Below are 26,821 nucleotides of genomic sequence, written 5' to 3' on the forward strand. Positions count from 1 at the left end.
TGTAGACGTAGCGTTAGTCTGTCTTTTCAGGCAGGTTTTTCAGACCCTGAATTGTTTCTGGGGTAGCAGCCGTGTTAGTCTGTCTTCGCAAAAAGAAAAGGCGTACTAGTGGCATCTTAGAGACTAACCATTTTATTTGAGCATAAGTTTTCGTGAGGAAGTGAGCTGTAGCTCACGGAAGCTTATGCTCAGATAAATTGGTTAGTCTCTAAGGTGCCACTAGTACTGAACTGTTTTTGTAGCTCTTTTCTGGACCTTTTGTTATATTCCAACACCTTTTTTGAAATGTGGACACCAGAACCAGACTCAGTATTTCAGTAATGGTTTATCCAATGCCATATAAAGAGATAATACTATCTCCCTGCTCCTACCCCATATTCCCCTACTTAGGCATCCATGGCTCAGCAATCATGTGAATAAGGCCATTAGAGTCAGATCAGGACAGTTCCAGAAACACAGTCAGACCGAACTACAGAGGAGCAAGGGCTGGGTCACTGATTGGATTTGTGTGTTTAATCTAAACGAATAGAAAAAAATGAAGAGGAAAAAAAGGGAAAGGGACGGAGACAGAGAAAAGGAAATAGAATGAGAGAGAATAGGAAAGGAATAGAAGAAAGTGGGGAAGCAAGAAAGAAAAGTACAAGTAGTAGAAAGATGTGTCCAATTTTGAGAGACCAACAGTGAAATCCTAGCGCCATTGGAATCAATGTCTTAACTCCCATTGTTATTAATAGAGCCAGAGTCACTCCCTAAGTGTCCTTCTGACTCCTAAGCATGCACAGCTCCCTCCATCTCCTCCCCTGTCTTTGTCCCTGGGTTTCTGCTGGCTGTCGCAGGGCTCTGTGTCACTGTGCAGTGCTGCAGGTGCGGTAATACACAGCTGAGTCCGACTGTGAAAGGCTTGTCCATGTTCGCTGCCAATTGTTGTTTCTCTTCAGCATGAGGTTGTTCCCATGTCCTTCCCTCCAGAGTAGAAGAGCCCCTCCAGCTCCCTGCCTCCCCGCTGCCAGTACCAGTACATATGGTAATATTCAGACTTTTTAAATTGGGGAGTCTCCTGGAAACACTGTGAAGAAGAGTGGCTGATCTATGTAGATGGAACCCACACGTGGAAGGAAACAAGAAACAGCATGGGTACATCTACACAACAAATAAATAACAAAATAAATAAAAAATAACCTTGGCAGTGAGTCTCAAAGCCTGGTTCAACTGGCTCAGGCTTGTGGGGCTAATGGTATAGAGCTAAAAACTTCCTAGATGTAGATGTTCCCGCTCAGGCTGGAACCTGGACTCCAAAATCCAGCTGGAGCCTGAACATCTACACTGCTATTTTTATCCCTGTAGCACAAGCCCTATGAGCCCAAGTCAGTTGCCACCAACTCTGAGACTTGCTGCCATGAGGGTTTTTTTTTTTTTTTGCAGTGTAGACATACCCCATGAAAGAACCAGTTGGTGCCAACTCAGGGCAAAACTTGAGATGAAAGAGAGAGAGAGAGAGCAACAGGAAGGAAGGAAGGAAAGGGTAAAGGAGAGAAAGCGGTAATGAAAAATTGAGAAGTGGAGATAAAGAGAGAAAAAATAAAACAGGACAGTCACCTTCCCTCTGCAAAACACTGGAGTCATCGGATGATATTTTGGGTTGAGATCTCGCTTCCTTATTAACTGAACTGACACAACATGCACTGAAGGTCTTTCAATCTGTTAGTCTTTAAGGTGCCACAAGTACTCCTTTTCTTTTTACATCTGGGAATTACTCAATTGTTCAAGATTCAACAATCTCAGGTGGAGACATTTTTACCCACAACTCCTTGATCCTCACTGGTTGTCTCTGTCCATCTGAGAGACTCAAAACTGATGAGACATGGTCTCCAGAGATCCTCTCATACATCAGTCTCGGTGATGAGAGTGTGCTTTCTCAGCTTGGGATTCTGGGCCTGCCTGCCCCACCCCATCCCCATGGTCACTCAGACAGTACCTGGGGCCCACAGGAGCAGTGCTGAGAGCAGGAGATGTCCGCACATGGTGGCAGGTTTCCCCTCTCTGGCTCCTCTATGCTCTGTTTTTTCTCTCTCTCTGCCTCAAGGGAAGTGAGAGGGAAGAGCAAATACACTTCTCAGTGGGATGGGAAACTCTATGGTGTCATTTCACAGGAGAGACTTACCAGTTTCTCACACTGACCCTTACTGTGCTTTCTTCCTGGCCAGTTTCATGAATGGCCTTGACACTGGTGTCTGTGCCTCCTTCTCCTGGATGACACCTTCCTGACATTAACACAGGAATGGGAATTCCTCCTGAGGAATGATGATGGGGAAGACAGCATCAGAGGAGAGGACACTTGAATTTACATAGCACGCCACAGATCTTAGGTTTGAACAGGGTGGATAATATATGTGTTATTTAAATTACATTTCCCTACAGCAGTTCATTGTGATGTTATCTCTCTCTCTGTATGTATCTGTGTGAGTGCAGGTGTATGTCTGGCTCTTCCCTGAACAAGAAAAAGAAACCAGAAAAAACACAGTTTCTAAATTAAAACGCTTGCAGGTTTAAGGTTACAGCTCTGAGCATATTACCCCTCATGTGTGGAGAGCACTGAGCAATCTGTAGAGTGTCAGTGTAACACACCAGTTTGTGCATGAAAGTGTGTGGGAAACAGAATAGAGCACACATAACCAGAGGGCAGGTGTGTCCTGTGTGTGGGGAACCATAGGTGCTGGAACTGGGCGTGCTGCTGCACCTCCTGAATTGAAGTGGTTTCCATCATATACAGGGTTTAAAGTTTGGTTCAGAGGCTTTCAGCACCCCCACTATACAAACTGTTCCAGCACCCCTGAGGGGACCTAAAGGAGAGAGTTAGCAGCATGTTCAGAGTGGGCTGCTATTGATGTAAATGATAACAGTGCCCCTGTCATTGAGAAAGGGTCTCCCTTGACGAGTCTCTGCACAGTTGGTGTTATTGCATCTCCTTCCTGCTGGATAACTAATCAGTTCCCCTGCAGCCTCTTTGTTTCAGACTCTGGGTGCTGGGCTGTGGTTCCCCCATGTCTGAACTAGGGGAGGTTTTTGTCACCATCTCCACTCTAATCTCTCAGTGTGCCCTTACTGCAGGTGCAGTAGATGGTCTGCGACTGAGTCACATTCTGCATCTCCAACCTGAGCTTGGGCATGGGCAACCTGCCAGTACCAGCTCATCCAAAGGTAGGTCATGTCCTTCAAGGTGCAGGTCACTGAGACACTTCTGGGCTCACCATGAAATAGGGGGGTGACTGCTCCACTAATCTGCCCTTTGCACCTGGAAGACAAAGGGGTCACAACCAATAGGTGAGAAACCTCCCCAGGGAACCTGATCCTACAGGATGGCTACTGCAAGGAGCCCTGACCTTACCTAGGAGGGCAGTGGCCAACAGCCCCATTTGCAGAGAAAGGAGCTGTAGCAACTCCACGGCCCCTTCAGCATCTGCACTGGGAGGTATCTGGGAGGAAGGGGGTTGCAGATCCTGGGGGAGGGGAGAGGACGAGTGTAGTAGTAAATAGGCATGGCCAGAGGTAACACTATTGATAAATGTGCTAGCTCAGTGTGTCTGTTGTTTGTGTGTGACACTCCCATACTGAGAGGAACTGCTCTGCCCCCTGGACAGTAGAAGGAATTGCTAAACCTTGAGGAACTCAGGCGCATGCCGTCTCCCAGAATACAGTGAGAATTTCATGTGAACACAGTACACCAATGCACCTTGTCCAGTCTGTCCTGTCTTGCAGTGCTGCACTGAAGAATCCACCATGGCCCCTGGTAAATTGTTCCAAGGGTTAATTACTTTCACTGTTAAAAATGTATGCCTTAATTCCAGTCAGAGTTTATGTAACTTCAACTTCCAGCCACTGGATCAGGTTATGCCTATCTCTGCTAGATTGAAGAGACCATTGTTACAGGTTGGATCACTGAAACCCCCTTGGGGCTGCCAACTGATGTACCAAAACTACTTCTGCCCCTGCTTTCCCTGCCAGCTTGGGACTCCAGCACCCTGTCTTGCTGAGCCAGACACGCCAGTCTGCTCCAACACAGACCCAGGGTCTGAACCACATGCCTCAAAGCTGCAGACTTAACTGAAAGCAATTTAAGAGGTGTTCCTGTGTTTAACACTCAGATGCCCAACTCCCAATGGGGTCCAAACCCCAAATAAATCTGTTTTATCCTGTATAAAGCTTATACAGGGTGAACTCATAAATTGTTCGCCCTCTATAACGTTGATAGAGAGATATGCACAGTTGTTTGCCCCTCCCCCATGTATTAATACATACTCCCATTAATTAATAAGTAAAAAGTGATGTTATTAAATACAGAAGGTAGGATTTAAGTGGTTCCAAGTAGTAACAGACAGAACAAAGTGAATTAACAAGCAAAACAAAATAGAACCTGCAAGTCTATGTCTAAGAGAACTGAATACAGATAGAAACCTCACTCTTAGAGAAATTCCAGTAAGCTTCCTTTTACAGACTAGTCTCCTTCTAGTCTGGGTCCAGCAATCACTCACACCCCGTGTAGTTACTGTCCTTTGTTTCAGTTTCTCTCAGGTATCCTTGGGGGTGGAGAGGCTATCTATTGAGCCGGCTGAAAACAAAATGGAGGTGTCTCCCCAGGGTTTAAATAGACTTTCTCTTGTGGGTTGATACCCCTCCCTCCCCCTGTGTAGAAGTCCAGCTACAAGATAGACTTTTGGAGTCACCTGGGCAAGTCACATGTCCATTCATGACTCAGAACTTACAGGTAGCAGCCATGGTTCACATGCTTTCTTGAACATCCTCAGGTAGACTTCTTATGTGGATTGGAGCCTTCCAAGATCCACTATTCATTAAGTGCTTCTTGATTGGGCACTTAATTTGAAAATTCCTTTCTCAAGAAACTGACCAAATGCTTCACAAAGGTTACTTAAAAATCAAGTCAGTACACAGCCAATATTCCTAATTTCGAATACAAAATGATACATGGATACATATAGGATTAATAGCTTCAGTAGATCATAACCTTTACAGAGATATGTTACATTGTGCATGTAGCATAAAATATATTCCAGTTATGTCATATATATTCATAAGCATATTTCCATAAGGCCTTAGGGGGACACCGTCACAATCATTATCAAATATTTTCCCCATTATAGGTACTTATAGAATATAATCAATTCACCACTTAACCTTCTTTTGTTAACATTTAGCTACTTGGGCCTATCATTATAAAGCAGGTTTTCTAATTCTTTAATCATTCTCGTGGCTCTTCTCTGAACCCTCACCAATTTATCATCATACTTGTTGAATTGTGGGCACCAGATTAAGCAGGTAATTCCACTAATGGTCTCATCTCTGTATACAGCATTGCTAATACCACCTCTCTGCTCTTACTCCATATTCCCCTGCTTAGACATCCATGGCTCAGCAATCATGTGAATAAGGCATTACATTCAGGTCAGAACAGTCCCCAGAGACACAGTGAGACCAAACCACAGGGTGAGAGCTGGGGTCAGCAACTGGATTTGAGGGTTTAATTTAAAGAAAAAGAAAAAATGAAGAGAAATAAATGGAAAGTGAGAGAGATGGAGCAAAGGAACTAGTGAGAGAGAATCAGAAAGAAATGGAAGAAAATGTTAAGGAAGACAGAAAAGTGTTCTCAATAATGATCAATGTCCAATTTCAAGAGACCAACAGTGAAATCCTGGTCCCATTAGGGCAAAACTCCCATTGCTATTAAAAGAGCCAATTACATCTCAAGTGTGCAACATGGTCACTGATCTGGTGTGGCGGTTCCTGATGATCCTTACACTCCTTCTGGACTGTTTGAGTGTACACTGCAGAACTAGGGAGTGTCCTTGGCTCCCAGTAAGGAAGGGCAGCTGCTCCACATACGCTGAACCCACACCTGGAAGGAAATGGGAAACTACGTGACAGAACCATGCAGAGAGTGAGAGGAGAGAAAGAGAGAACAAGTGAGAAAAGAATGAAGGGAAACCCAGAGGGAATGACGAGCAGAGAAAATGGGAAGGAAATAAAAACAGTGACTTCTGTGAGCAAACAAATGGATCTGCCTTGAGCCAGTCCTGTCTGGGAATTCAGGCTCTCATACACTGAATCAGTAGGAGCTATGCTAAGGGTGTCCCAACTTGCTTTAGTTCCCCCACTCCTTAGTTATGCTCTCTATTCCTCCCAGGGTCTCAGAGCAGATAAAATGTGGGGAGCAGACATCCCCTCCACCCTCAGTCTCAGAGAAGAGAGTGTGTGCCCTGGACATGGGACTCTGCCCCTCTTTACCTTAACCCCATTCCTTGTGTTTCTCGGCCCATACCTGGGACCCAGATGAGCAGTACAGGGAGGAGATGTCTCCACATCCCTGCAGTAGTGTCTCCTAGTTCTGTTTTCTCTATGATGTGAGTTACCATCTCTGTCCCTTAGGGGGAGTGAAAGGGATGGGCTAATACACTCTACAAGTGATCTCCAGCTGCCAAGAGGGCTACAAATCCTCCAGCCCCACCCATTTGGGTTTCCATTTGTGTCTCTCTCTGCATGTTTCTGGTTTTCTCTCTCTTTAGGTCTTATTCTGTTCTCACTGTCCCCAATGTAAGTGAGGAGTAACCCCATTGAAGTCAAATCAAGTCTACAGAAGTACAGCCAGTCAAGTGAAAGCAGAGTGCCTTGTGTGTCTCTGTTTCTAGGGCTCTTTGTGTCCATCACCAAGCCTGGATCAGAAATAACACAATTTTTTAGAGAGTGATTCATTGCACTGCACTCAGAAACCAACACATGGGATATGACCAAAGTCCAGAATAGCCTCAGAGTCAGTAACTCCCAGCCTGGGTGAAATCAGTCCTATAAACTGGGGTGAAAGGCTGCATGTCCTATTCTTGGTTCCCATAAGCCGTACAGTATCAGCAGAGAGTACGGGGGGTTATTGTTGTCACTGAACCCTGCAGAATCCATCTGGTCATGGCCTGGCTTTTGAGTATATACACCACTGCCCCCTGCTGGGAGGAGTATGTCAGAGCTGCTAAAGCATGTACTAGCTTCCTCTGCTGGCTGTTAATGGTGGAGTGGCACAATCCAACAGTCTAACAAGGTCATTGTTAGAAAATTATGCTGCTTTCCAATCTGAAATACATGTCCCCAGCTCAGTATTGGCCATAATGAAGAGAGAGAGGATTGAAAGGAGGAGTCTCTGACAAAGCGGGCTGGCAGGCCAGGGGTCATATTGTGGCCCTGTTGTCTTCTGCACTATGGCTCACTGCAAGGCAGAAGTCAGTGGTGCTGTCCCTGGGGCTGGAATTGTTGTACTCCAGGGAAAAACTAATTTTGGGGTTCACAGATGTTGCCGGGAAACAGCCTTGAGACCAGGCCCTTAATTTGTAAAGGGGGAGAGATTCTGGTGAATGAGAGAGGAGAGGTGTAGAAATCAGGAGGGGAAGTGAGGAATGGGATAAAAGAGGGGAAGTGAGGTGAGGGAATGGAGGGGAGAAGGCAGAAGAGCACAGAGGGATGGAAAGGTCTCCTACATCCAGCTTGAAATGGCTCCCATTGCCCAATTTTATTCCACTGAAGGGAGGAGAAAGAGAGGGAGGAGTGAATGAGGGGACAGGGAGAATGGGGAAGGGAAGGTGTGAGAGAAGAGGAGTGAAAAAGGGAGAAAGAGAAAGAAATGAAAAGTGAGGTTATGGGATTGAGACAAGAAGGAGAAAAGAACACCTGGAGGGTGAAGAGAGAGAAGGAGAGAGGACCAGAAGAACAAAAGAAGATTTAGGGCACGGTGTCACGGACTCACAGGTTGTTCCCACTCTTGGCCCCATACGGTCCCTGGGGGGAACCCCCTTCATTGTGAGAGCCCTTCTCGGGGGTGCACTCTCCCTTGGGGGTTAAGCCCTTCCACCTCCTGAAACCGCACCTCTCTGAGCCTTAGCATGCCTCTCTCTCGCCATGTGCCACCTCAGGGAGCTCACTCGCTCTAGACCCCTGGGCTCTCCACTCCCTGAGGGAATAATGGAACCCTGTTCTCTAAACCAGAGCAACTCTAGCCAGCGTAAAACAGGACGGTTTATTGAGCATCTGAACACAGCACAGAAATTCTCAGTTCCCTCAGGCCTGGCCTCCCTCAGCACAGTACATCTAAGTCTCCCCTGCATCCAGGTGGGCTCTTCCTGCTCCCTCTCTCTCCATTCAGGGGACCCTGCTCTTTCCAGCTGATCATACTCCCCCCAACAGCTCCTCCCCACTCCTTTGTCTTCCGTCCCAGGTAAACAGGTGGCTCGGGCCCTCTCCAATCAGTCCTTTGTTATCCTCTGGCTGGAACTGGTTGGTCAGGTCACCGGGGTTCTCTCTCCTCAGCCCATTTTCCTCCCACAGGCCAGAACCAGCTGATGGCCAAGCTGGAGAGGACCTCTTAGTCACCAGGTCACCAGTTTTTAGTTTACCCCATCTCCAGGCCATTGTCTGTGGGTCTCGGCTGCTAGGCGAGGTCACAGCTGGTCCTCTGCAACAACAAACCCTCTCCCACCACTTTGTAAAACATGCAGCACGCAGGGAAACTGTGGCACACACATGCTATTTATGTAAAACACTACAAAGATCCACAACTTTGTCACACACAGCTACACGACAGAGCTTACAGCAGCACAGTTGCACAGATGCATCTGTTCCACTGTAAGGTCTCTAATGTAGCCTCTCTAAGCCCACCAGGAGAGAGCTCTTCCTTCAGCTTAACTGCTCTAGTTTCAGAAAGCAGTCGTCCACACCAGCACTGATGGCAGTGTAACTTATGTTCCTCAGGGAGGTGATTTACTCAGCCCCCTGAGAGACATAAGTTACGCTGACATAAGCTATAGTGTAGACATAGCCTTAGTAGGAGAGAAGACGAAAAGAGGAAAGGTTCAGAAAAAGAGGAGAAGAGAGGCAAAAGAGAAGATAGGAAAGGGAGAGGAGGATACATAGGAACAGGGGTGGGAGGTGTTAGAGCAAGATGGAGTGCATCTTATGCAGGAGGCAGGGCTGTACATGGGTGTGGGGGAAGGGAAGTCCTTTCCCTTTGCAGGGAGGTTTATGCTAAGCACTTTCGGCAGTTGAGTCACTGTGTGATCTTGCTTAGCACAGTAATATGTGCCTGAGTCTTGCACCTGGGCTCTCTCTGCAGACAGAGACAGGACATGGTTTTTTGTCCCATTGCTCTCGAAGTGACCTTCAAATGGCTTCTCAACAGTTCCACCAAAGTCTTCCATAGAAAACAACACCAGCTGTAGCCTTGCGTCCTTCCCCACGGCCTGTTTGTACCAGTACATGTTGGTGTAACTGGTTGATATTTGGGAGCAGTTCAGTGTCAGTGGCTGTCCCTGACTGACCACCATGTATGGGAGCTGCTGGATGGCCCATCCTGTGAGGAAACAGAAATTAAATGAGATGAGGGTTTAATGGGATTAAATTGGAGAAATGGGGGAATTTCAGGCTCGTGATCAGGAAACATTCCCAAAGGTGAGGGCAATCGCCGCATGGAAAGGGATGGAAGCCTTATTGCTGCCCTCACTTTATAATCTCACTGTCAAAAGTGTTGGAGAATATAACACTGGAAACCACCCCACAGGGGCTAGGGATGGGGGAAATGGGAAAGATGGTCTGTCCCATCTCTACTGTCTCTAAAAATGAACAGATCCATAGACTCATTCATGTGCTTTTGCTTAATTTAAAAGATTTCACTTACCCAAGGGAGACAGGCCAACAATAAAGAGCAAATGGGGAACCATTGGGTACCTGCTCATCTGGCTGGCCATCTTTCCGAGACAGCTGCATAGATGCTCACAGCCTGAGCCTGAGTCAGAACTTCCAGCCACTGGCCAACCAGGGAGCAGACACGTGTGAGACAGGAAATGGTATGACAGAGAGAGAGAGAGAGAGAGAGAGAGAGAGAGAAGAAGAAAAAAACACCTGGCTAGAAGGAGGAAAAAAGAATGAGAGAATGTTGTACTGAGGGGGGCAAGACAGAATGAGGATATTAAATGGCACAACAGTTGAGCTGAAAGGGAGCTTTTGAACAGTGAGAGAATTGTAATTAGCAGCAGATATGGCCCTTGTGCAGCTGTGTGTGGGATATTACTTTATCTCCAACGTGAGCTCCATGATACTGACTCACTCAGACCTGTAGGATGTTTCCATCAAGGATATTTCCTCAGTGAAAGGTGAAAGATAGGTGCTTTTTTTTTTTCAGTTTAGTGAGTGAACTGAAAGCTGGAGAAAAGAGGCATCATTAGAACCAAACAGTGAGATACTTAGATTCAGTTTTTTGTCTCCTCTTCAGAGTAACACTCTCCTCTCGATACTCCCACTGTACACACAAACGTGTGTGGTCATCACTTTTTGTGCCACTGAGTTCAGCCCATTCATTTCACACAGGTACTGAAACGTCAACAGATAGGAATGGCTTTACTGTCTGCCAGACTGGACTGGAACCTATTGTGTTGTTCTCCACATGAACACGAGAAAAACCTGTGCTTAACAAATATGTTCCTTCACTTACAACTTTACCTTCACCTGACAGCACAGACCAGGGCCTGCTCTTAGATGGAGCAGTCAGCTCTCTGATCACAGCAATATGACATACTGCATTGCTATGTGAAGGTGACTCTTTGAATTCTCCAACCACACCCCATACCCTGTCACAACTATAGCTGCTGCTCCACACACCTGTGGCCTAAGGTTGCAGGGTTTTTGATTCTCTGTAACTGGTCATTGTCTTTCCAGCACCATGTGCCCCAATGGAAAGACACCATTCCTGAGCTCACATGGACCTACTGTTACAGCAGAAATAACACTGTCTGGGCAGCTCTCTCAGACGTGGTACACAGCCGTGGTGTTTGTGCACATTCATCCCCAAGTCACCTGAGCACTTCATAGAATCATGGAATCACAGAAAATTAGGGTTGGAAGAGACCTCAGGAGCAGAGGTGGATTTATAGTAAAACACAGAGTTCCCTGGCACGCGGCCCCCAGGGCCTTGCACATGGAATCTGACCAAGGCCCTGAATAGCCCCCAGAGTCAGTAACTCCCAGCCTGTGTGAAATCAAACCTGTGCCCCGGGGTGAAAGCGCCTGTCCTATTCTTGATCCCCATAAGCCCAACAGTATCAGCAGAGAGTACAGGGGGTTATTTTTATTACTGAACCCTGCAGAACCCATCTGGTCATGGCCTGGCTTGTGTGTCTATACACCACTGCCCCCTGCCGGGAGGAATATATCAGAGCTGCTAAGGCATGTACTAGCTACCTCTGCTGGCTGTTGAAGGTGGAGTGGCACAATCCAACAGTCTAACAAGCTCATTGTTAGAAAATTATGCTGCTTTCTAATCTGAAATATTTGTTCCCAGCTCAGTATTGGCCATAATGAAGAGAGAGAGGATTGAAAGCAGGAGTCTCTGAGCAAGCAGGCTGGCAGGCCAGGGGTCATATTGTGGCCCTGTTGTCTCCTGCACTATGGCACCTACAAGGCAGAAGCCAGTGGTGCTGTCCCTGGGGCTGGAATTGTTGTACTCCATGGAAAAACTAATTTTGGGGGGACAGATGTCACGGGGAAACAGCCATAGAATCATAGAATATCAGGGTTGGAAGGGACCTCAGGAGGTCATCTAGTCCAACCCCCTTGCTCAAAGCAGGACCAAGCCCTTGAGACCAGGCCCTTAATTTGTAAAGCAGGAGAGATTCTGGGGAATGAGAGAGGAGAGGTGTAGAAATTAGGAGGGTAAGTGAAGAATGGGATAAAAGAGGGGAAGTGAGGTGAGGGAATGGAGGGGAGAAGGCAGAAGAGCACAGAGGGATGGAAAGGTCTCCTACATCCAGCTTGAAATGGCTCCCATTGCCCAATTTTATTCCACTGAAGGGAGGAGAAAGAGAGGGAGGAGTGAATGAGGGGACAGGGAGAATGGGGAATGGAAGGTGTGAGAGGAGAGAAAAGGGCGGGAGAGAAAGTAATAAAAAGTGAGTTTATGGGATAGAGACAATAAGGAAAAAAGAACACCGGGAGGGTGAAGAGAGAGAAGAAGTAGTGAGGACCGGAAGAAGGGGAAAAGATTTAGGGCACAGTGTTACGGACTCACAGGTCGTGCCCACTCTTGGCCCTGGACAGTCCCTGGGGGGAACCCACTTCAGTGTGACAGCCCTTCTCGGGGGTCCACTCTCTCTCTGCGGTTTAGCTCCTCCACCTCCTGGAACCGTACCTCTCTGAGCCTTAGCACGCCTGTCTCTCACCATGGGCCCCCTCAGGGAGTTCACTCGCTCTAGACCTCTGGGGCCTCCACTCCCAGAGGGAACAGTGCAACCCTGTTCTCTAGACCGCTGCGATTCTCAGCCAGCATAAAACAGGAGGATTTACTGAGCATCTGAACACAGGACAGTAAATTCTCAGGTCCCTCAGGCCTGGCCTCCCTCAGCACAGTACATCTAAGTCTCCCCTGCATCCAGGTAGTCTCTCCCTGTTCTGTCTCTCCAGTGCAGGGACCCAGCGCTTTGTAGCTAGGCATCTGATATCACCGCCCGAACAGCTCCTCCCCTATTGTTTGTCTTCCATCCCAGGTAAACAGGTCGCTGGGGCCCTTCTCTTTCATCCTTTGTTCCCCTCTGGCTGGAACTGTTTGGTCAGGTCACCAGGGTCCTCTCTCCTCAGCCTATTGTTCTCCCATTGGCCAAAACCAGCTGACGGCCAAACTGGGGTGAGCCTCTTAGTCACCAGGTCACCAGTTTTTAGTTTACCCCATCTCCAGGCTGTTGTCCGGGGTCCCGGCTGCTAGGCAAGCTCACAGCTGGTCCTCTGCAACAACAAACCCTCTCCCACCACTTTGTTAAACATGCAGCACACAGGGAAACTGAGGCACGCACACACTATTCATGTAAAACCCTACAAAAATCCCCAACTTCGTCATCCACGGCTACACTAGAGAGTTTACAGTGGCCCAGCTGCACCTATGCACCTGTGCCATTCTAAACTCTCTAATGTTGCCTCTCTTAGCCCACCAGGAGAGAGCTCTCCCATCAGTTTAACTACTCTAGTCTCAGAAAGCAGTTGTCCACGCTGGCACTGACGGCAGTGTAACTTATGTTGCTCAGGGAGGTGATTTACTCAGCCCCCTGAGAGACATAAGTTACGCTGACATAAGCTATAGTGTAGACATAGCCTTAGTAGGAGAGAAGAAGGAAAAAGGAAAGGTTCAGAAAAAGAGGAGAAGAGAGGCAGAAGAGAAGTTACGGAAGGGAGAGGAGGATACATGGGAACAGGGGTGGGAGGTGTTAGAGCAAGATGGAGTGCATCTTATGCAGGAGGCAGGGCTGTACACGGGTGTGGGGAAAGGGATGTCCTTTCCCTTTGCAGGGAGGTTTATGCTAAGCACTTTTGGCAGTTGAGTCACTGTGTGATCTTGCTTAGCACAGTAATATGTGCCTGAGTCTTGCAACTGGGCTCTCTCTGCAGACAGAGACAGGACATAGTTTTTTGTTCCACTGCTCTGGAAGTGACTTTCAAATGGCTTCTCAACTGTTCCACCAGAGTCTTCTATAGAAAACAGCACCAGCTGCAGCCTTGCATCCTTCCCCACAGCCTGTTTGTACCAGTACATGTAGTTGAAACTGGTTGATTTTTGGGAGCAGTTCAGTGTCAGTGGCTGTCCCTGACTGACCACCATGTATGGGGGCTGACGGACGGCCCATCCTGTGAGGAAACAGAAATTAAATGAGATGAGGGTTTAATGGGATTAAATTGGAGAAATGGGGAATTTCAGGCTCGTGATCAGGAAACATTCCCGAAGGTGAGGGCAATCGCCACATGGAAAGGGATGGAAGCCTTATTGCTGCCTTCACTTTATAATCTCACTGTCAAAAGTGTTGGAGAATATAACACTGGAAACCACCCCACAGGGGCTAGGGATGGGGGAAATGGGAAAGATGGTCTGTCCCATCTCTACTGTCTCTAAAAATGAACAGATCCATAGACTCATTCATGTGCTTTTGCTTAATTTAAAAGATTTCACTTACCCAAGGGAGACAGGCCAACAATAAAGAGCAAATGGGGAACCACTGAGTACCTGCTCATCTGGCTGGCCATCTTTCCAAGACAGCTGCATAGACACACACAGCCTGAGCCTGAGTCAGAACTTCCAGCCACTGGCCAACCAGGGAGCAGAGACATGTGAGACAGGAAATGATATGAGAGAGAGAGAGAGAAGAAAGAAAACCACCTGGCTAGAAGGAGGAAAAAAGAATGAGAGAGAATGTTGTACTAAGGGGGGCTAGGCAGAATGAGGATATTAAATGGCACAACAGTTGAGCTGGAAGGGAGTTATTGAACAGAGAGAAAATTGTAATTAGCAGCAGATATGGCCCTTGTGCAGCTGTGTGTGGGATATTACTTTATCTCCAGCCTGAGCTGCATGATACAGACCCACTCAGACCTGTAGGATGTTTCCATCAAGGATATTTCCTCAGGGCCACCCTTGGTGAAAGGTGAAAGATAGGTGCATTTTGTGTCTTTTTTTTTTCAATTCAGTGATTGAACTGAAAGCTGGAGAAAAGAGGCATCATTAGAACCAAACAGTGAGATACTTAGATTCAGTTTTTTGTCTCCTCTTCAGAGTAACACGCTCCTCTCGATACTCCCACTGTACACACAAACGTGTGTGGTCATCACTTTTTGTGCCACTGAGTTCAGCCCATTCATTTCACACAGGTACTGAAACGTCAACAGATAGGAATGGCTTTACTGTCTGCCAGACTGGACTGGAACCTATTGTGTTGTTCTCCACATGAACACGAGAAAAACCTGTGCTTAACAAATATGTTCCTTCACTTACAACTTTACCTTCACCTGACAGCACAGACCAGGGCCTGCTCTTAGATGGAGCAGTCAGCTCTCTGATCACAGCAATATGACATACTGCATTGCTATGTGAAGGTGACTCTTTGAATTCTCCAACCACACCCCATACCCTGTCACAACTATAGCTGCTGCTCCACACACCTGTGGCCTAAGGTTGCAGGGTTTTTGATTCTCTGTAACTGGTCATTGTCTTTCCAGCACCATGTGCCCCAATGGAAAGACACCATTCCTGAGCTCACATGGACCTACTGTTACAGCAGAAATAACACTGTCTGGGCAGCTCTCTCAGACGTGGTACACAGCCGTGGTGTTTGTGCACATTCATCCCCAAGTCACCTGAGCACTTCATAGAATCATGGAATCACAGAAAATTAGGGTTGGAAGAGACCTCAGGAGCAGAGGTGGATTTATAGTAAAACACAGAGTTCCCTGGCACGCGGCCCCCAGGGCCTTGCACATGGAATCTGACCAAGGCCCTGAATAGCCCCCAGAGTCAGTAACTCCCAGTCTGTGTGAAATCAAACCTGTGCCCCGGGGTGAAAGCGCCTGTCCTATTCTTGATCCCCATAAGCCCAACAGTATCAGCAGAGAGTACGGGGGGTTACTTTTATTACTGAACCCTGCAGAACCCATCTGGTCATGGCCTGGCTTGTGTGTCTATACACCACTGCCCCCTGCCGGGAGGAATATATCAGAGCTGCTAAGGCATGTACTAGCTACCTCTGCTGGCTGTTGAAGGTGGAGTGGCACAATCCAACAGTCTAACAAGCTCATTGTTAGAAAATTATGCTGCTTTCTAATCTGAAATATTTGTTCCCAGCTCAGTATTGGCCATAATGAAGAGAGAGAGGATTGAAAGCAGGAGTCTCTGAGCAAGCAGGCTGGCAGGCCGGGGGTCATATTGTGGCCCTGTTGTCTCCTGCACTATGGCACCTACAAGGCAGAAGCCAGTGGTGCTGTCCCTGGGGCTGGAATTGTTGTACTCCATGGAAAAACTGACTTTGGGGTTCACAGATGTCACCGGGAAACAGCCTTGAGACCAGGCCCTTAATTTGTAAAGGGGGAGAGATTCTGGTGAATGAGAGAGGAGAGGTGTAGAAATAAGGAAGGGAAGTGAGGAATGGGATAAAAGAGGGGAAGTGAGGTGAGGGAACGGAAGGGGAGATGGCAGAAGAGCACAGAGGAATGGAAATGTCTCCTACATCCAGCTTGAAATGGTTCCCATTGCCCAATTTCATTCCATTGAAGGGAGGAGAAAGAGAGGGAGGAGTAAATGAGGTGACAGGGAGAATGGAGAAGGGAAGGTGTGAGAGAAGGAGAGAGTAAAGGGGGAAAGAAAAAGAAATGAAAAGTGAGGGTATGGGATAGAGACAAGAAGGAGAAAAGAACACCGGGAGGGTGAAGAGAGAGAAGGAGTGAGAACCGGAAGAACAGAAAAAGATTTAGGGCACGGGGTTATGGACTCACATGTTGTGCCCACTTGTGGCCCCAGACAGTCCCTGCGGGGAACCCCCTTCAGTGTGACAGCCCTTCTTGGGGGTCCACTCTCTCTTTGGGGTTAAGCCCCTCCACCTCCTGGAACTGTACCTCTCTGAGCCTTAGCACGCCTGTCTCTCACCATGGGCCACCTCAGGGAGTCCACTCACTCTGGACCCCTGGAGCCTCCACTCCCAGAGGGAACAATGCAACCCTGTTCTCTACACCGGTATGACTCTCAGGATTTATTGAGCATCTGAACACAGCACAGGAAACTCTCAGGTCCCGCAGAGCTGGCCTCCCTCAGCACAGTACATCTAAGTCTCCCCTCATCCAGGTGGGCTCTGCCTGCTCTCTCTCTCCAGTCCAAGGACCCTGCGCTTTCTTGCTGGGCATCCGATATTACTGGCCCCAACAGTTCCTCCCCTGTTTGTCTTCCTTCCCAGGTAAACGGTCGCTTGGGCCCTCTCTCTTTCATTGTTTATTCCCCTCTTGCTGGAACTGGTTGGTCAGGTCACCAGGGTCCTCTCTCCTCAGCCCATTGTGCTCCCATTGGCCAGAACCAGCTGACTGCCAAGCTGGGGTGAGCCTCTTAGTCACCAGGTCACCAGTTTTTAGGGTACCCCATCTCCAGGCCATCGTCCGTGGGTCCTGGCTGCAAGGCAAGGTCACAGCTGGTCCTCTGCAACAACAAACCCTCTCCCACCACTTTGTTAAACATGGAACACACACACACTGTTCATGTAAAACACTACAAAAATCCCCAACTTTGTCATCCACGGCTACACTAGAGAGTCTACAGTGGCCCAGCTTCACCGGTGCACCTGTGCCACTGTAAACTCTTTAATGTAGCCTTTCTAAGCCCACCAGGAGAGAGCTCTCCTGTCAGCTTAACTGCTCTAGTCTCAGAAAGCAGTTGTCCATGCCAGCACTTACGGCAATTTAACTTATGTTGCTCAGGGAGGTGATTTACTCAGCCCCTTGAGAGACATAAGTTACGCTGACATAAGCTATAGCGTAGACATAGCCTTAGTAGGAGAGGAGAAGGAAAAAGGAAAGGTTCAGAAAAAGAGGAGAAGAGAGGCAGAAGAGAAGATAGGAAAGGGAGAGGAGGATACATAGGAACAGGGGTGGGAGGTGTTAGAGCAAGATGGAGTGCATCTTATGCAGGAGGCAGGGCTGTACATGGGTGTGGGGGAAGGGAAGTCCTTTCCCTTTGCAGGGAGGTTTATGCTAAGCACTTTTGGCAGTTGAGTCACTGTGTGATCTTGCTTAGCACAGTAATATGTGCCTGAGTCTTGCACCTGGGCTCTCTTTGCAGACAGAAACAGGACATAGTTTTTTGTTCCACTGCTCTGGAAGTGACCTTCAAATGGCTTCTCAACAGTTGCATCGAAGCTTTCTATAGAAAACAACACCAGCTGCAGCCTTGCATCCTTCCCCACGGCCTGTTTATACCAGTACATGCCGGTGTAACTGGTTGATTTTTGGGAGCAGTTCAGTGTCAGTGGCTGTCCCTGACTGATCACCATGTATGGGGGCTGATGGACGGCCCATCCTGTGAGGAAACAGAAATAAAATGAGATGAGAGTTTAATGGGATTAAATTGGAGAAATGGGGGAATTTCAGGCTCGTGATCAGGAAACATTCCCAAAGGTGAGGGCGATCGCTGCATGGAAAGGGGTCGAAGTCTTATTGCTGCCTTCACTTTATAATCTCACTGTCGAAAGTGTTGGAGAATATAACACTGGAAACCACCCCACAAGGGCTAGGGATGGGGGAAATGGGAAAGATGGTCTGTCCCATCTCTACTGTCTCTAAAAATGAACAGATCCATAGACTCATTCATGTGCTTTTGCTTAATTTAAAAGATTTCACTTACCCAAGGGAGACAGGCCAACAATAAAGAGCAAATGGAGAGCCATTGGGTACCTGCTCATCTGGCTGGGGATTTGTCCGAGACAGCTGCGTAGACACACAGCCTGAGCCTGAGTCAGAACTTCCAGCCACTGGCCAACCAGGGAGCAGAAACATGTGAGACAGGAAATGGTATGACCGAGAGAGAGAAGAAAAGAAAAAAACCTTGGTAGGAGAAAGAAAGAATGAGAGAGAATGTTGTACTAAGGGGGGCTAGGCAGAATGAGGATATTAAATGGCACAACAGTTGAGCTGGAAGGGAATTATTGAACAGTGAGAGAATTGTAATTAGCAGAAGATATGGCCCTTGTGCCGCTGTGCATGGGATATTACTTGTAAGTGTGGGATGTATTTCTGAAGGGTAGGTGCATTTTGTGTCTTTTTTTTTCAATTCAGTAAGTGACATACTTAGATTCAGTTTTTTCTGTCCTCCTCATAGTAACACTCTCCTCTCGATACTCCCACTGTACACACAAACGTGTGTAGTCATCACTTTTTGTGCCACTGAGTTCAGCCCATTCATTTCACACAGGTTCTGAATCGTCAGCAGATAGGAATGGCTTTACTCTCTGCCAGAGCTGAACTGGAACCTGTTTTCTTGTTCTCCACATGAACTCAAGAAAAACTTGTGCTAAACAAATATGTTCCTTCACTTACAACTTTGCCTTCACCTGACAGCACAGACCAGGGCCTGCTCTTAGATGGAGCAGTCAGCTCTCTGATCACAGCAATATGACATACTGCATTGCTATGTGAAGGTGACTCTTTGAATTCTCCAACCACACCCCATACCCTGTCACAACTATAGCTGCTGCTCCACACTCCTGTGGCCTAGGGTTGCAGGGTTTCTGATTGTCTGTAACTGGTCATTGTATTTCCAGCACCATGTGCCCCAATGGAAAGACACCATTCCTGAGCTCACAAGGATGTACTATTACAGCAGAAATAATACTGTCTGGGCAGCTCTCTCAGATGTGGTACACAGCCATGGTGTTTGTGCACATTCATCCCCAAGTCACCTGTGCATTTCTTCTCATACACCTCTGATTAAACCTAAGTATGAGGGGATTTTATCTCCATTGGAATGCCAGACAGCATTGCCTTTAGCCAGCCATTTTCCACACTTATCATGTCTCTCTATCTACTTCTTATCATGCAATCTTGCGCCCCTTCTCTGTACTCTGTATAATGGAGTTTACACACTTGTGATACTGACAGTCTGATGTGTCAGGGTCTCCTGAAGCCCCAGGTGAAGGTACATTTGCAAGCTCAGAACCAACACTCGCTCTCCCTTGTATAGAATGTCCCCCCACTGACACTACCCTCATTTGCTGCTGGTCACACTGGAGATTTGTTCAATGGACAGTGTCCTCATTATGGCATTCGAAGGAGCATCAGCCAGATCTCTTCTTCTCCCTCTCTGCCCCTAGTGGTACTCAGCAGAAGGAAAGGGCACCTGCCAGGGACTGGGATGGTGAGCTGCTCTGACTCCCTCATTCCCCCAGTTATTTTGGTGCCACCACTCTGCAGCTCTCTCACACTGTCCTGCTTGGCTGCAAGCCCAGAAACACAAGGCTGTGTGATTTGACTGGAGGTGAGGAATCACCAGGACTAATGGGAATGAGCTCAGTGACGGAATTTTGGAATAAGTCTCAAGGAAGAAAGAAAAGGGGGGAGGAAATATAAAAGTACAGAGACAGAGAGACAGGAAAGAAAGGAGGTCAATGAAGAGAAACCTCCTAACCCAGAGACTAATGGTGTGAATGGGCCAGGGATCTGGTATGGCAGCTCCTAGAAATGTTTACAGCCCCTTTGGAGACATCCCAAATGTCTGGGAACCCTGGCCCTGCCATAGCCTTCTGATTCCTAGGCAAAGACAGCTCCCTCTACTTCCTCCCCTGCCTCTGTCTCTGGGATTTTGCTGGCTGTCTCTGGGCTCCATGTCACTGTGCAGTGCTGCAGGCGCAGTAATACACAGCTGAGTCCAACCATGAAAGGTTTGTCCATTTTAGGTCCCAGTTTTTGTTGCTCCTCAGAGCTGTCATGGGCTTGGCTGTGAAGTTGGTCCCGGATACATTCACGGTAGAGTAGAAGAGTCCCTCCAGCTCCTTGTCTCCCCACTGCTGGTACCAGTACACCCACTTGCAGAGGAAGGGCAGCTGCTCCACGTCGAGTAGGGTGACCAGACAGCAAATGTGAAAAATCGGTTACGGGGGTGGGGGGCAATAGGACCCTATATAAGAAAAAGACCCAAAAATCAGGACTGTCCCTATAAAATCGGGACATCTGGTCACCCTAACATAGAGGGAGCCAAACCCTGGAGAAAAATGGGCAAAAACTGACAAAATCATAAGGGAGCAAACGAGAGTAGAACATGAAGAGAGAGAGGGAAAGAAGGGAAAGTTTAAATGAAGGAAAAGAAAAAAATTGGAAAGAGTGATGAAAGAGGGAGAGAAACACTGAGAAGCAGAAAAAGACAGAAAACAGAAAGGACAGCCACCTTTCTTGTGGCAGATTCCTGGCTGAGATTTGATGTCCCTGTAGACTGAACAGACAGGGCATGCACTAGGAGTCTCTCATCTGGGATTCACTCTTGGGTCTCACAGTCTCAGGTGGCTGCATTTTACCCACAAGTCCCTGCTGCTTGGTGATTCACTCCATTCCCCCCGTGTCTCAAAGCAGATGAGATGTTTCAGAATCTCCTGGAGACAGGTGTCCAGGTCCCTTTCTACTGGATGATGCTTTCCTGCCACTAACATGGGAATGAGATTTGCTCCTGAGGGATGATGAGGAACACACCATCAGGACAGGATACGTGTCTCTACATAGCAGGCCACAGATCCTAGGTACAGATATGGGACTGACACTCAGTAAATACACACAATTACAATCACTCTGGTGCAGGCCTCATATGCATTTAATTTAGATTTTCATATTGTAGCTGATTTCTATGGTATTATTTTTCTCTCAGTGTATGTGTGTGAGTGCAGGTGTTTGTCTGTCTATTTTCTGGGAAGAAGGACAAAGAAACCAGAAAATACACCATGTCTTATTTTAATAAACCTAACTGGTTGAAGGTTATAGCTCTGAGCAAATAATCCAACATGTGCAGAGGGCACTGAGCAGCCTGGGGCGTGTCAGTGTAACACATAGGTTCGTGTGTGTGATCATGGCTCCCCCTAGTGATGGGTTGGCAGAGCTGATGAGAGTCAGTAGGAAAAGGAGAGAACACACATGACAGGAGTGCAGGTGTGTCCTGTGGGGAGGGGTGCGTATGAAGGAGACTGTTAGCAGCGTGTGCAGCGGTGAGAGACATGTGATGGGGGCTGCTGCTGATAGGAAGAATAACGGTGTCCCTGACTGACAAGGGGGGTTTCCCTTGAGGGGTCTCTGCACTGTTGATTTTAGCCCATCTCCCTGCCCCGCACTGGATAACTAACCAGTTCCCCCCAGAGCCTCTTGGTTTCAGACTCCTGGTGCTGGGCTATGGTTCCCCCATTGGAAGAGACATCTCTGAACCAGGGGAGGTTTTTGTGGCCATCTCCGCTCTGCTCTCTCACTGTGCCCTGTGCTGCAGGTGCAGTAGATGGTCTGGGACTGAGTCACATTCTTTATCTCCAACCTGAGCTCCGTGTTACTGACCCGCTCAGACGTGTAGGATGTTTCCATCAAGGATATTTCCTCAGGGTCACCCTTGATTCCTGATTGCACCAGAAAGTGCAGCTGGCTTTGGACATCCTGCAGATACCAACTCATCCAGGGGTAGGTTGTGTCCTTCAAGGTGCAGGTCACTGACCCTGATGCTCCCAACCGCACCATTAAATATGGGGATGACTGCTCCACTAATCTGCCCTCTGCACCTGAAAGACAAATGGGGTTACCCCATGGAGTGATGAACCTCTTCAAGGAGCCTGACCCCACCTGGGTGGCTGCAGCAGGGATTCCCAGTCACACCTGAGAGGGCAGTGGCCAGCAGCCCCATTAGCAGAGAGAGGAGCTGCAGCAGCTCCATGTCTCCATCAGAATCTGCATAGGAAAGTGTATGTGGGGTGTTTTCAGAGCCCAGGGGAGAGGCGGGGATGAGACTCTCATGTCCCTTGTTTGTAATGAATAGGTTTGGCCAGAGGTGTCAGTGTTGACAAATGCATAAGCCCAGATCATCTGCTCTATCTGTGTGACATTCCCCAGACTAAGGGGAGCAGCTCTGTCCACCTGGGCAGTAAAGGGAACTGAGAAAATTTGAGGAGTTCAGGCACATCCTTCCCCTCGAGAACAGTGGCAGGTTTATGGGTGCGCACCCCCTCACACACACACAGGCACCCCTGCATTCCTCCATGCCACCTTGTCCAGCCTGTTCTGTCAGGCAGTGCTGCACTGCAGGCGCAAGGGAGTCTGTATACATGGGAGCTCTATTATCCCATCATGTGCATGAAGCATATATGGTAAAAGCATGGAGAGCAGATGGGATCATTTTTAAAAGAGCTCAAGTTTGAGCTAAAAAAGAGAACACTTGATTATCCTTAAGTAGCAGAGCTGGGACATGTTGAGTGCATGGGGATTGCTCACTTTTTTTAGGAAAAAGTTAATTTTGGCAATGCCCCCCTAAATGACATGTAGGTTGGGCCAAATTGAACATGATTCCCTACAAGAGCAGCAGACAAAAGGGAACAGGTAGCCTTTCCTTGGATCTTAATTGCTTCATACATGAGACCACAGCAGATATTGGCATTAGCTGGGACTCTTGGGGGATGTACCAATGATTTCTATAATTGTGCTTTATTTAAAACTGTGTTTAAAATAGTAAGTTATTACTTTAAATTTTGGGAGGTTTTCCTGGTCCTGTTAGTGGGCTCTGTAGGGAAAAGTGTAATCTGGACCTAGCAACATTCAGTCAGCAGCCAGCCAGCCTAAAGTAAGGTGGGGTAATGAAATTTTGTTATTTTATGACTAAAGGGAAGCAGAACTGTATTTAGCCTGTCCTGACTGAGGGGGTCACCCACCCTCAACTGAACTGCACTCGCTAAGGTTTGGATGCCAGAGCCCAGTGGAGAGAGAAAGACATTGGGGACAGGTGTTTCTGTCTAGCAGTGTGGGCTTTGCCTAAGAGCCACAGGCACTATCTGACCTGCTCCTCTCCAGATGGAGCTAATTAGGATCCATTGAGAGTCTTTTGGTTTGTTAAGTGACCACTAGAGCTGAAATCATTGATTATCAGGTCTAAGTGCTTAGATCTGCTGTGGGACAGTGGGGAAGAGACAACCCAGCCTGCACTAGTAATCCCCCACTGAGAGCTAAAATCACTGATTGCTGGGTGGAATCTCAAGAGACCTACTCACAGAGGTCGCAGTAAAGAGGTGGGTGGCAGCAGAAGGTGATGGCTCAGGGCCATCAGCAACGGAGCAGACCACAGCACAGTGGAGTGAATGGTGGCACTATGAATGACGTCAGCAGATTGAATAGCGGCAACTGTGAGCCACTTTCAGCGGCAGCAGCAGCAAAGACATTGGTCAATATCTCTTCCCCCCTCCCCACCTGGGTGGGAGGTGAACTCATGTGAATCTACCGCTGAACTCTGGGTCTCTGCTGACCAAGACAGCAACTGTGAGTGGGGTGCAGTGGAGGGAGAGGAGAGTGGTGTGTTAAAGAGACATTTGTTTTTTGGACTTTCATACCACAGAGCAGGGCTTTAACTAGCGCGGGGCGAGCGGGGCTGCCACCCAGGGCACAGAGCCAAGGGGGGCAGAAAAATGGGGTGGTGCACAGAATCGGGCCCAGCAGCATCACCCCCTTCCTGCAGGATTGGGTCCGACTGAATGCTCTGCACCCTCTTCCCAGGGCTCTGTTCTTAAAGGCACAGGCAACCCAATGACAACACAAGGCATCTCTTCTCTATCTGATATAACCTACAGGAGACTTGATTCAGTGAAATATTTTACATATCCCCCCCTCCCCCGCCAAAAATTATGTGTCACACATTTTGAGTATTTAAAAGATTCCCTTATCAGTTTATATGCCTGCATAAAGTCTCTTAGCAGTTCACAAATTTGTCTTTGCTGCTGCTGTGATTCCCTGAATTGCACTCCCTTTCTTATAATCCATTCTAAATATAGTTTTGCTCCTTCTAATGGTTTACTTTTTTAAAATGTGATTTTTTTAACTCTTATTACTCTGAGCACTTCATCGTTTATCTTTGTCAACATTGTAGGGCAGATGGATGTCACTGTGCTATTTAATTTATATTTTAATAGCAGATAATCATTGAAACTATTTATAAGTACACAGTTGCTAGTAGTTTTAGCAATGACATCTGTGTTTCTATTATAGCACTTCCTATGTTTTTACAGTGATTTTTAATTTGGAATTTTTTATTCTAAATTTTTCTTTTTATAGCACAAGTTGACTTCCAGTCTGACTGATTTCCTGGCCTGGTGTCAAAACATCTTCATTTTCATTTGATCCACCAATAGGGATTGCCTTTCTCAACTGTTATTTTGCCTCTCAATCCAACCCTTGGTGCTTTTTCACATGTCACAGCTTGTGAGAACTTGGTTCCCAGATATTCACTAAGGGCAGTATACTATCTCATATTAAATCCTCCTCAAAGGCAAAATCTACTGTAATTTTTACTGAATGGCCATACTGGGTCAGTAATGGTCCATCAAGTCCAGCATCCTGTCTTTGGACAGTGGACAGTGCCAGGTGCTTCAGAGGGAATGAACAGAACAGGCAGTCATCGAGTGATCCTGCCACCAACTCCCAGCTTCTGGCAGTAGGAGGCTAGAGACATGGACACCCAGAGCATGGGATTTCATTCCTGATCATCTTGGCTAATAGTCAATTGATGGACTTATCCTCCAGGAATTTATCTAATTCTATTTTCAATACAGTTATAGTTTTGGCCTTCACAACATAATGAAACCACATCTACAACCCGAGATTGCTTGACAACAAGAATTCAAAAATAATGAGTTATACAACCCCAAATCATGACAGTCAAAAAGAGAAATAAATGATACTGAGGGTTTTTTTTTTTTTGGAGCCCTTTTGTTCCTGAGCCTTTAGGGTACAGGAGGCCCAGATCCACAAAAGTAGGAGTCTAAACCCCTGAATGAGTCTTGGCCTAGCCTCATAGTTTTGCTGTTACCTCTCCCAAATAATTCATATACCTATGGCCACATCTACACTACAAATCTATGTTAGGTCAAGTTATATCAGCATACAGTCGCCACAGTTAGTATGTCACTTGTGCATGTGCCTACTTGGTTCCTTGTGTCTGTGGTGAGTGTACTCACCAGGAGTGCTTGTATTGATTCAGAGTGCGGTGCACCATGGATCTGTATCAACCATCCATCACAACTGCTACGTCTTACCTTTGTCATCCTCTGATTTAGTGGTAGCAAATTTGATGGGATGGTTGATGTCCTGTCACAATTTGCTATTCCTGGACCAGAGGATGGGGAAGGTGAGAGGTTGCAAATTGTGGCTGTTGTATTCCATACATCACAATTTGTTATCACTGAAACAATGATAAAGGAAAGTGGTAGCAAATTGTGACAACGTAGCAAAAGAGAACACCCACAGATATCAGTAGCTGCTACAGGTAGCAAAAATCTATCAGAAGCAGTTTTTGCCTGGCTCCTGGCAGGCAGCAACAGTTTTCAAATTGTGGTGCACGTCCCCCTAGAAAGGCGGACCCCAGAGTTTGAAAACCTCTGTGCTAAATGGAAAGCAGAAATCTGAGGGGTGCACATGACCCTGCATGATCCCCCATGTGTTGCCTATAGGGGGCGCAAATATGCTTGCTTGCCCCAGGTGTTAAAATGCTTAAGTTATGGCTCTGCCACAAGGTGAGAAATGGAGGCAAAGGACTCTGCTCAGTGTACTCCGGTTAGTGTGTGTGTGATCATGGCTCCCTCTAGAGACGGGCTGGCACAGCTGATGAGAGTGAGTAGGAAAGGAAGAGAACACACATAACCGGAGTGCAGGTGTGTCCTGTTTGTGGGGAGCCTGTGAGGGAGAGAGTTAGCAGTGTGTACAGTGGGGAGAGATGTATGATGGGAAGGATAACAGTTTCCCTGACTGACAAGGGGTCTCCCTTGAAGGGTCTCTGCACTATTGGTGTTAGCTCATCTCCCTCCTGCTGGATAACTGACCAGTTCCCCCGGAGCCTCTTGGTTTCAGACTCCTGGTGCTGGGCTTAAATTCCCCCAGTGGGATAGATATCCCTGAATGAAGGAAGGTTTTTGTCACCATCTCTGCTCTGTTCTCTCACTGTGCTCTTTGCTGCAGGTGCAGTAGATGATCTGGGACTGAGTCACATTCTTCATCTCCAGCCTGAGCTCTGTATCACTGACCCGTTTCGTCTGATAGGATGTTCCCATCCTGGATGTGTTACCAGTATCACCTTTGCTTCTTAAAGATTCCAGGAAGTGCATCTGGCCTTGGGCATCCTGCAGGTACCAGCTCATCCAGGGGTAGGTTGTGTCTTTCAAGGTGCAGGACACTGACTCTGATGCTCCCAACCGCACCATTAAATATGGGGGTGACTGCTCCA

The 26,821-nt window shown here is 47.5% G+C and overlaps 1 long non-coding RNA gene across 1 annotated transcript; it reads left to right on the plus strand.

Moving 5' to 3' along the window:
- Positions 1-1,797: 1,797 nt before the first annotated feature.
- On the plus strand, positions 1,798-26,733 carry LOC311526883. The gene is made up of 3 exons (XR_014713182.1): positions 1,798-2,366; positions 3,109-3,198; positions 26,557-26,733. It is a non-coding gene; the product is annotated as an uncharacterized lncRNA (long non-coding RNA).
- Positions 26,734-26,821: the final 88 nt, after the last annotated feature.

The sequence above is a fragment of the Lepidochelys olivacea genome, assembly GCF_965140295.1.
Source record: "Lepidochelys olivacea isolate rLepOli2 genome assembly, chromosome: 1".
NCBI classification, from domain to species: domain Eukaryota; kingdom Metazoa; phylum Chordata; order Testudines; family Cheloniidae; genus Lepidochelys; species Lepidochelys olivacea.